The sequence below is a fragment of the Myotis nattereri genome (genome assembly GCF_964212035.1).
Source record: "Myotis nattereri genome assembly, chromosome: 11".
NCBI classification, from domain to species: domain Eukaryota; kingdom Metazoa; phylum Chordata; class Mammalia; order Chiroptera; family Vespertilionidae; genus Myotis; species Myotis nattereri.
Window position 1 is genome coordinate 58,108,652 of NC_138086.1, and position 10,332 is coordinate 58,118,983.

General features: G+C 37.3%; 1 pseudogene across 1 annotated transcript; it reads left to right on the forward strand.

Annotated features, from left to right (window-relative positions):
* The first annotated feature begins 519 nt into the window (after nucleotides 1-519).
* Nucleotides 520-927, forward strand: LOC308527240 (nuclear transport factor 2-like; annotated as a pseudogene). The gene has a single exon. The product of its transcript is annotated as a nuclear transport factor 2-like (transcript).
* Nucleotides 928-10,332: the final 9,405 nt, after the last annotated feature.

Sequence of the window (10,332 nt, forward strand, 5' to 3'; positions counted from 1 at the left end):
GAGATGGTATAAGATAGCTCAATCATTATTCATATCATCCATAATAGGAAATCAATAGGTAACATTAAAAATATGTATTTATAATTTGAAAATATGTACTTAATTACTGAAAAGTGGTTACTTTGAGCTGCAGGATTTGGTGTGGGGGGTGGAGAGACATGGGAATGGTATGGGGAGCCCTTTAATAGTGTTCAATTTTTATATCATTTGTGTGTATTACATAAATAAACATTAAAATTAATTTTAATAGATACCTTAAAAGAAAACAACATGTGGTTTGAGGAAATACTCTCAAATTGTTATTTCACATCCAAAACAGTTAACAGATACATGTGTGATTTTTTTAAAAAAGGCTTCTCAAATCTAAATATTCTTGTTGTTACTTTTGGGAATGCTAACGCTAAAGTTCTCAAAAACTCAGTTCTACGGACTCAATTCCAATCAAACCATGAAAAAACAAAACAAAACAAAACGGGTTGCCGCCACCGCTGCCGCCATCGGGCCAGCCCCTCGGGTTTCAGCGCGGCTGGGTGACGCCCTAGAATGGGAGACAAGCCAATTTGGGAGCAGACTGGATCCAGCTTCATGCAACATGACTACCAGTTATTTGATAACGACAGAACCCAGCGAGGCGCAGTTTACATGGACGCATCATGGCGTCGGTGGGAAGGACAGCAGTTCCAAGGGAAGATGCCATGTGGAGAAGTGGTCTGGCCTTCCGTTCCAGAAATCCAGCCCAGCGCCAGGGCACAGGCCCACCAGCCCGCGCCAGACAGCTGCTTCCTCAGCACGGTTGTGGGCCAGCTCAAGGCCGATGAAGAAGACCCCATCATGGGGCACCACCAGCTGTTCCTATGGAAGAACATCAACGATGCTTGGGTTTGCACCAATGACATGTTCAGGCTTGCCCTGCACAACTTCGGCTGACCTCCTCCCAGCCAGGCACTCATGCTGTTTCCTCCTCCCTCCTCCTCCAGATACACACTCCTCCAGATGCTCCAAACAGCATACACAAGTGAGCAGGACCGAGGTGGGGGTGGGCGCAGGGCGCTGCTGCTACCTAGGTTCTGTGCATGATGTTTGGACGCTAGACTAGTTACATCTGACAGAAGTTTGTGTTGTACCAGCGCATGCCTTTCCAAGACTTAAGTAATGCAAAGGCTTGTCTTTTTTTTTTTTTTTTTTTTTTAAATCTACTAACAAGTTGCTCTAGTAACCCTAAGAAGTGAAGGAGAAAGCAGCTGCCTCACCGTCCAGATACAAATTTGTTCAGATGTTTTAATGCCTTATGATACAATAAAACCACAAAAATTTTCTTAAAAGTAAACCAAAAAAAACCAAACAGGTTATAACAATGGAGGAAATAACTTACATATTTTGGCTTTTATTCCGCCTCTTTGATTTCTTAGTGGCAAAGTACAGTAGAGGCAATATTCCTGGGTTTGAATAATATGATATGTGATCTTGGGCTAGTAGCTTAACTTCTCTAAGCACTGGTCTCTTCTCTAAAATCAGATAAGAGTCTCCATCTCATAGGGTAGTTGTGAGAATGAAATGAAATGAAATGTATTACTTAACAAAATGTTTACAATTTCACAAGCATTTATTAAATTTACTACTGTTACTCTTTATTTCCCCTTTTCATTTTTCCTAGAAAAAAGAGGGGGGGCAGTATTTAGCTCTGTTAATATGTGTTGCCTTCTACCACTGGGTAATTAGCCTATTTTTTTTTAACTTGTTCCATTAAATAATTATCTTGTTATCTCTAGCTACATTCATTTATATAAACAAATGATTTATGGGCCATTATATGCTCTACAACTGAACTAATTTCTTAATGTGTCTTTATTATATATTATGCAATAACTGGTAACTAGTTTCTAATGTTCTGAGGGAGTAAATTTAGTAGTAATTATAATCATGTAGGACTTTCTTTTGTCAAGTTTAAATTGGCATATATATAAAATCTGATTAAACCTTTGATGAAGTACGGCTAATTTATTACCCCCATTTGGCAGATGAGCAAACTGAGGTTTGAAGACAGTATATAATTAGTTACAGGCTATGTAGTTTATGTCTTTAAGAGGTATTTCATTCTGTTCTAAGTATAATACATTATATGCCTCAGTTCATTTTAACTTTATTTTAGCACTGTCATAGGTACTGATGAATAGGTAATGAAACAAAGTTTCAAAACTTGAGTATATAGTCAGTAATAACTTTATGCCACAAATTGGATGGCATTTTTAAATCCTAAATAACAGCGGGGCTACCCTTGGTTGCTTCCAGGTCAGTAAAGCGTTTCCCCATTGATTGCTCTGATTGGTTTATTTATGTATTTATTAATTCAATAACTACCAAGTGCTGTCTATGTGTTAGGCACATGGCTTGGTGCTGGATATCCATAGATGGAAAGGTATGGATATATTCCCAGGAATTGAGGTGCTGGACCATATTGTAGTTCTGTTTTTAATTTTGAGTAACCTCCACACTGTTTTCCATAGTGGCTGTACCAATTTACAATCCCACCAACAATGCAAAAGGGTTCCCTTTTCTCCACATCCATGCCAGCATTTATTATCTCTTGGCTTTTTTATGATGGAAATTTTAACAGGCATGAGGTGATATCTCATGGTGGCTTTAAGAATTTTTAAAACAGAATTAAGAAAGAATATTTGATGGAAATTTGAAATATTTGCTTCCCTTGAAAGTAGATCAGAAATCAACTTGAGGTCTAAATGACATACAAGTATGAGACAAAGATGGTGTTTGCAGGATTACTAGGAGGCTAAAGTTAATCACCTCTTAGAACTTTATCTGTGTACCCCATTGGTTTGAAACTTCTTTGAGAGTAATCTTAGGCCTCTTTATTTTCCTTCCATAGAAAACACTAAATGAATACTCAAATGAATTAAATGAACACCAAACATGATGAACTTGAGGTCTGAAATTCTTGAAATGAACTCTAATTTAAATTTTTATTGGGGTCTAATAATTCTTATTCATACCACTTTAAAAGAATGTACTTTATTGATTTTTTGAGAGAGAGAGAGAGAGAGAGAGAGAGAGAGAGAGAGAGAGAGAGATAAAGAGGAGGGGAGAAGAGAGGGGAGAGAGAGAGAGAGAGAGAGAGAGAGAGAGAGAGAGAGAGAGAGAGAGATAAAGAGGAGGGGAGAAGAGAGGAGAGAGAGAGAGAGAGAGATTGATAGGCTGCCTCCTGCACATACCCTGACTGGGGATTCCACCAGAAATCTGAGTATGTGTCCTGACCAGGAATGAAACCCAACACCTTTTGCTGTGCAGGATAACAATCCAACCAGTAGAGCTATACCTGCTAGGGTTCCATGCCACTTTTAACTATCACTTCTGGGTAGTTTGTTAGAAGATCAGACTTTAAATTAATTTGCAACATTAGATAGGGTTTATCATGTTCTTTAGAAAACAACTTAATAAAACAATGGAATTGTGAATAAGATATGCTGGATGAACTATGATGATATATTTTTAAAAACAATCATTCATTGTAAAATAATGGTTTGGAGGAACACATGGAATCGTTTTTGTAAGGCAGACTGTAATTACTGTGTTTCTTTTGGAGTACTAAATATTGGACATAAAATAGGAAGAAATTAATATTCAAAATACATAGTGTCTTTGGTTCTTTTAAAATTATGATTTTTTGTGTGTGTGTTTGTGTGGCTCCTATAGCACTTGGAAATCATATACATTTCAATCCCAGGAATAGTGGTATTGCCAAAGCAAAACATCTTCTATTTACATATCAATATCCTCATTCAGGATGACTGAATACCTTCCTCATTTATAATGAAGTGGCAACAACTACAACAATCAAATTCTAAGACATAGATACTAGATTAAGGTGACTGGGCATATCTCAGGATCAAGAAGCAATATTTCAAAAAAGTTCAGCCTGGTCCCAATGGATAATCCTTCTTAAAGCTATTCTGAATTACTGCCAGGTCTCTGGCTATGATTTTGCAATCCCAGCCAAATAATTCAGAAGACCTTTGGAGGAGACTATCGGAACTTTCTGCCTCATCCAGGGACGCAGAGGGAGTGTGGATCTGTTTTCACTACACCATCCATCTTTTGTTGAGAGACCAAAAGTTTGAACTTATAAAGTGACCCGTAGAAGTCAATGAATGTTGTGGTTTCACATTAACCACAATATTGTCATTTCACATGGAATGTACAATTTCATCACAATCCACTTTAACCCTTTTATGTTCTCAAAGCAGCAGGAAGCCAGCTTATGTGGTCAGGTAAGTGGCTGTTGACTTTGACTTATGTACACTGTGTCATGCTCTTCTCATTGAACTTGAAATATCTTGAAAAGACAAATTAGAGCATTTAAAAACTGAGCATGATTTATTCTGAAGATGTTTATTTTAAAATTTAAAGTAATTTATTAATTTATCTTTTGACAAACATCATTTAAAAATCATTCTCACTACCAGTTTGGCACAATATTATGTTATTTTCCTCCTCACATGAATTTTTTAAAAAAATATTTTTATTGATTTCAGAGAGGAAGGGAGAGGGAGAGAGAGAGAAACATCAATGATGAGAGAGAATCATTGATCGGCTGCCTCCTGTATGCCCCCTACTGGAGCTTGAGCCCACAACCTGGGCATGTGCCCTTGGCTGGATTAGAACCAGGACCCTTCAGTCCACAGCTCAATGCTCTGTCTACTGAGCCAAACCGGCTAGGGCCTCACATGCATTTTTGTATCCTCCATTTTTGACCCTTTACCTGCCCCATCGGTGAAGAAGCATGATTCCATAAAACTTAAAGGACTAAAAGCATCTCAAATCATATAAGCAAGAGGAAGTATTAGTACAGCTGATTTTCATAAAGTTTACAATACTTCAGTTAATGCATGCAATTAATTACTTATTTTTTAGAAGACTCCACAAATCTTTGATTGCTATACGTGATGCTGTAGAAGGAATGGTAAATAGCCTGATTGGAAAAAGAATTATTTTTCATGTTGAATTAAGTTCATTTTTACAGAGTATAAGAAAAAATAATAAATTGAAGAATCTATCAAGATTGTTCATTTAGTATTAATGCTTATTAGTATTGGTTTTGTATTATATTCAATCACTGTTACATTTTAAGAGTCTAAAACATCTGAGGTTAATTACTAGTTAAGGATCTACCAACTAATCCATTAGTGTAGCTGATAAGAAGGTGCTCAGATACAGGGTTTAAATTAGGAATCCCTAGCATCACCAAAGTGATCAGGAACGTGGATTTTCTTAAGCGAGGATGAAGATCTTATGGGGACTGTAAGTACAATTAGTGTCAGCAAGTTCACCAAAGAACCAAAAATAATCTAGTCTCATCCCCCTGAGGATGTTGAGGGATGTTTGTGGAGAGCATGGTCACTGTAGAATTGAGGCCACAAATATCATCACTATATAGTACATTAGGGTGTAAGCAAAGGCAGTGGCCCTATTCCACTAACTCCAGCCTGAGGTTAGAGCTGCGTTCAGCCAATAAATTTTTATTCAATCCCTACTATGTGCTATGTGTGGGAAATGCAACAGGAAATAACAGCAAAAACAACTAGTTGTTTTAGACCTGGCTTATATTTTTGACAAATAAAATTCTGATTACTTGTTGAAATGAAAGACAACGCACTAGGATTAGAAAATTCAGATTCAAATTCTATGCCCTTAGTCTGCAGTCTCTTGTTATGTAACATTGGGTAAGTGATGAAATTCTTCAAATGTTTTGAATCTGTGAAACAGACATAATATTTTCTACCTCATAAGGCTGTGAGGATTCAGTTTAATAATACACATGAAAATGTTCCACATTATATAACCAGTTACTAATTATTGTTCTTTTAGCATTGCTGGTCCCTATGAGACAGAGCAGGATTGTGGTTAAGAGGGCAGGGCTGCCTGGCCGGTTTGCTCAGTGGTTGAGTGTTGATCCATGAACCAGGAGGTCATGGTTTGATTCCCACTCAGGGCACATGCTCAGGTTTTGGGTTTGATCCCCAGTAGGGGCCATGCAAGAGAAACATTATTGATGTCTTTATCCTTCTCTCCCTCTCCCTCTCTCTGAAATTAGTACAAACATATTTTGTAAAAAAAAAGGGCAGGACTTTCTCAGCTGGATTTTTACTCTGCCACTCACAAAGCTGTTGTGAGGATAAAATGAATTAATATATCTAAAATATTTAGAATAGTGTCTTGCACATAATTAGCACTCAATAAATATTAGTCATTATTTATGAAGGAGACTTATATAGTAGAATCTTTCTCTTTTAAATTTCTATTACTTTTTTACACAGATCCCTTATTGCTTAACCAATTCACAGTATTTACTACCCTCTCCCCAGTAACCAGAAGCAGATTTCACAACTAAATATAAACTTTCTAGTAGACAAGACTTGCATTGTCACAAAAATCAGGGTTGTTATTTGTTGCAGACCTCTTAATAAATGAATAAGGTTGAAAATGACCTCAATAAGTGCATAACTGTCAGACATGAAATATGAAATACATTTTACATCTTTCAAAGCTACTTTCTGGATAAACAAATTTGTAAAAATCCTAAGAATGAATATTTAACTCTGACAACACTTATCAAATGTTAACAATTTCCAGATAAGGTCCAAATCTCTTCAATATGTGAAACACTGATGGTATTTTATTCCTTTTGTTTCTTAGTTTCCTTTAATAAACTGTGTATTTAATTGCTCATGATGACTGAAATTCATTTATTAATATTATTAAAATTTATTAGCATTCATGGATGGTTAACTTAATTGGTTCACATTAATCATGATTGGATGCCGTTATGGATGTGTGAACTTTGCCCCATTTAACAGTTATGACCTATATCCCCTATCAATTATCTATGTCCTCACAAATACATGACATTCATCACCCTGAGAAAAAGCTATATCTTCAAGGGAAAGGTATTTACAGTAAAGATAAAGTGACATAATAAACAGTTGCTACATACGATGAACATAGAGGGTTTTTTTTCTCTTACAACAAGGGCAGCTTGGCTCCCTGAGATCATTCAAAGATCCACCAGTGTTTTCCTTCAGTTTGCACAAGCACCCAGAGAGCATTATTGCCATCAGTCAAAGTTGCCCCCTATCCAGTTTCCTCCCACTGGAACGAGAAAAGAAGACATGAAACATGCCCAGTGTCCTAAGGCTGAGGCCAAGTAGTAGCATTTCTCACTTCTCACATTCTATGGCTGCACCAAACCCCAAGGGACGCTGGGAAGTTTGGTCTAGCTGTGCCCAGAAAAAGAAGGAAAATGAATTTTGCAGTTTCCACTAAATATATTATTTTGTTAATTTGCAGAACTACATCACCAAGATAATCTATTTCAATAAACTTTTTCTTTCATGGATTCACAGCAACTTAAACCTGCTTTTCTATTCTGTTGGATAGCTATTTTGTCATGCTGTGTGCTGAGCAAAACTCGTGGTTGGGAGTGAAGTACTCAATGATTTGGGCTAAGACTTTTACAAACTACCTATCCTATTCACCAAACATTAGCCTATCATACTTGGGTTAATTTTATACACCACTCCTATTGTTTTGGGAATGTTTGTCCTGTAGGAGAGCCTCTTCTTTCAAAAGTAGCCCACCTGGGGATTATAGTAATCTTTGTTCATGATTAAAATTTCTCTGTCCTTGTTGCTTTGTATTTTACCTTTCCCAGTAGCTTAATCCACATTCCATGGTTTTGTGATGAACTCTGAATATGGAATCTGAGAGTCAGTTTCATGAGCCTCATCTGAACATAAGGCACATCTCTTTGTTTCATTTAAAATTTCTGCAGTAGCAGTGATTACCTCGCCTTTAGTTTTGTTCACTGAGCAAAGAATTTTCTTTCGAGTTTTTTTCTCCCCTTTCTTTCTTAATTGGTGTGCTCTGGTGGTTGATTTTGTGGATTTTTTTTGGCGGGGGTGCGGGGGGTGGGGATTGGGAGGTTCAAAGTATTGACCAGTGATTCATAAAACTGATTTTCTTTTTTCCTTGCAATTAAAATAAGCAGTGACATTTAGCTATCTACGAACACTAGCCCTACTGTCCTTAGTGTTAAGATAACTGATTAGTTCCGCAGTCATGGCGAACACCTCCCAGCATTCACCTATAATGGGCCATAAACTTGAAAGCCTTCTAGGCCTCTTTCCTTGTGCCCGGGTGAGGCTTGCAGAGTGGAGGAGGGGCACCAAGCCCAGCGGAGAATGAGTGAGAAACACTGACAGAATCACAGGGGAATGGGGAAAAAAGAACTTAAGAGGATTATGACAAGAAAGGAAGCATTTGGAGTCCTGGGAGGTGATGCCAGTCAGGATCTCTGAGTTGCTAAGAAAAGAGAAAATTTCCCCATCCACATGTAGGCCTTGGGCAAGGAATTTGCGTCCTTCTCAGATCCCTTTTCACCTCCCTCCTTGAGAAGTGATGGCCCTGGGCGGCCAACCCCTCCAAAGAAGGAAGCTTCCTGGGAAAGGTGGCTTTCACTACATTTTCATGGGGTAGGAAAAGATGATCAGGATACATCTGAAAAGGCAGACGAACATGACTCGGAGTGGAATGTAGAAAATTGCTATTGAACAGTGGCTATTCAATTTAGGGCCTTCTAAGAAGGGCTTTTCCACAAAAAGCCTTGAACTTTCTGAAGGAAGGTCAGGCAACATAGATCATTTAAATGAAGATTTTAATCTTGAAGTGTGTTTTGATCATATTAGATTGTATAGGTCTCTCTCTCCTCCTCCCCATGCACATGTTGCAAATATTCAGTGCTAGACAATTTTGAATTTTTTAAAATTACTAGGCTTGTTGCTGATCACATAATTTTCTCTCATGAGTCTATTTCCAATGCCTATAATTTAAACAAATTGGCAAAAATATTCAAAATTCTAAATATATATAGGTGCTCTTTGTAGAGGTGGGAACTCTATTCTTTTCTTAAATAACAGGGGAAATTTGCAGATAATTTATTTAAGAATAATGCCAAATGCTTTAATGGAAGCCAATTCATAAATAGTCATGGTATTTTAATGTCCGACAAAATTATTTTGAAGTCCTGAGACAGCAGCAAAGAGATAACTGTTAAACACATCCTTTGATAACAGCAGAGGGGCTACTTGGGGTACAGAGAATTCCACAAGTAGCCAACAACTAAAGGAATCCGCAGGGAAAAAAAAATCCTTATTTGTGACCATCACACCAACAGACATGTGTCTATATGACATGACCATCTTTTCTAGGGTGTGTTTGTTTTGTTTTGTTTTGTTTAAATTAGGACTTTTTTTTTTAGAGCAGTTTTTTTAGGTTCACAGAAAAATTGAGACAAAGGTACAGAGATTTCTCATATACCCCGTGCCCCCACACATGCATATTTTCCCCATTATCAGCATCTCCCACTAGTGTGGCACCTTTGTTACAATTGATGAACCTGCATTAACACATCATAATCACCCAAAGTCCATAGTTTACATTACAATTCACTCTTCCAGTTGTATAATCTATGAGTTTTGACAAATATATGCACATACAGCAATCACTCTGATATCCTACAGAATATTTTCGTTGTGTAAAAATCCTCTATGTTATGACCATTCATCCTTCCTTCCCCTTCCCTACCCCCTCCCCCTGGAAACCACTGAACTTCTGTCTCCATAGTTTTGGCTTTTCAATAATGCCCTGTTGTTGGGATTATACAATATGTAGCCCTTTCAGGCTGGCTTCTTTCACGTAGTGATATGCATTTACGGTTTCTCCATGTCTTTTCATGGTTTGATAGCTCATTTCTTTTTAATGTTGAATAATGTTCCATTGTCTGGATGTACCACAGTGTAATTATCCATTCACCTACTGAAGGACATCTTGATTGCTTCTAAGTTTTGGCGATTATGAATAAAGCTGCTATAAGCATTCATGTGCAGGTTGTTATTGGACATAAGTTTTTAACTCCTTTGGGTAAATCCAAGGAGCATGATGGCTGGATTGTATGGTAACAGTATGGTTAGTTTGTAAGCAACCACCAAACTGTCTTCCAAAGTAGCTGTACATTTCGTATTCCTACCAACAATGAGAGTTCTTGTTGCTTTACATCTCATTAGCATTTGGTGTTGTCAGTTTTTTGAATTTCGGCCATTTTAATAGGTATGTAGTGGTATCTCATTGATGTTTTAATTTGCATTTTCCTGATGACATGGAGCATTTTTCATATGCTTCTTTGCCATGTGTATATCTTCTTTGGTAAGATGTCTGTTAAGGTCCTTGGCCCATTTTTTAATTGGATTGTTTGTTTTCTTATTG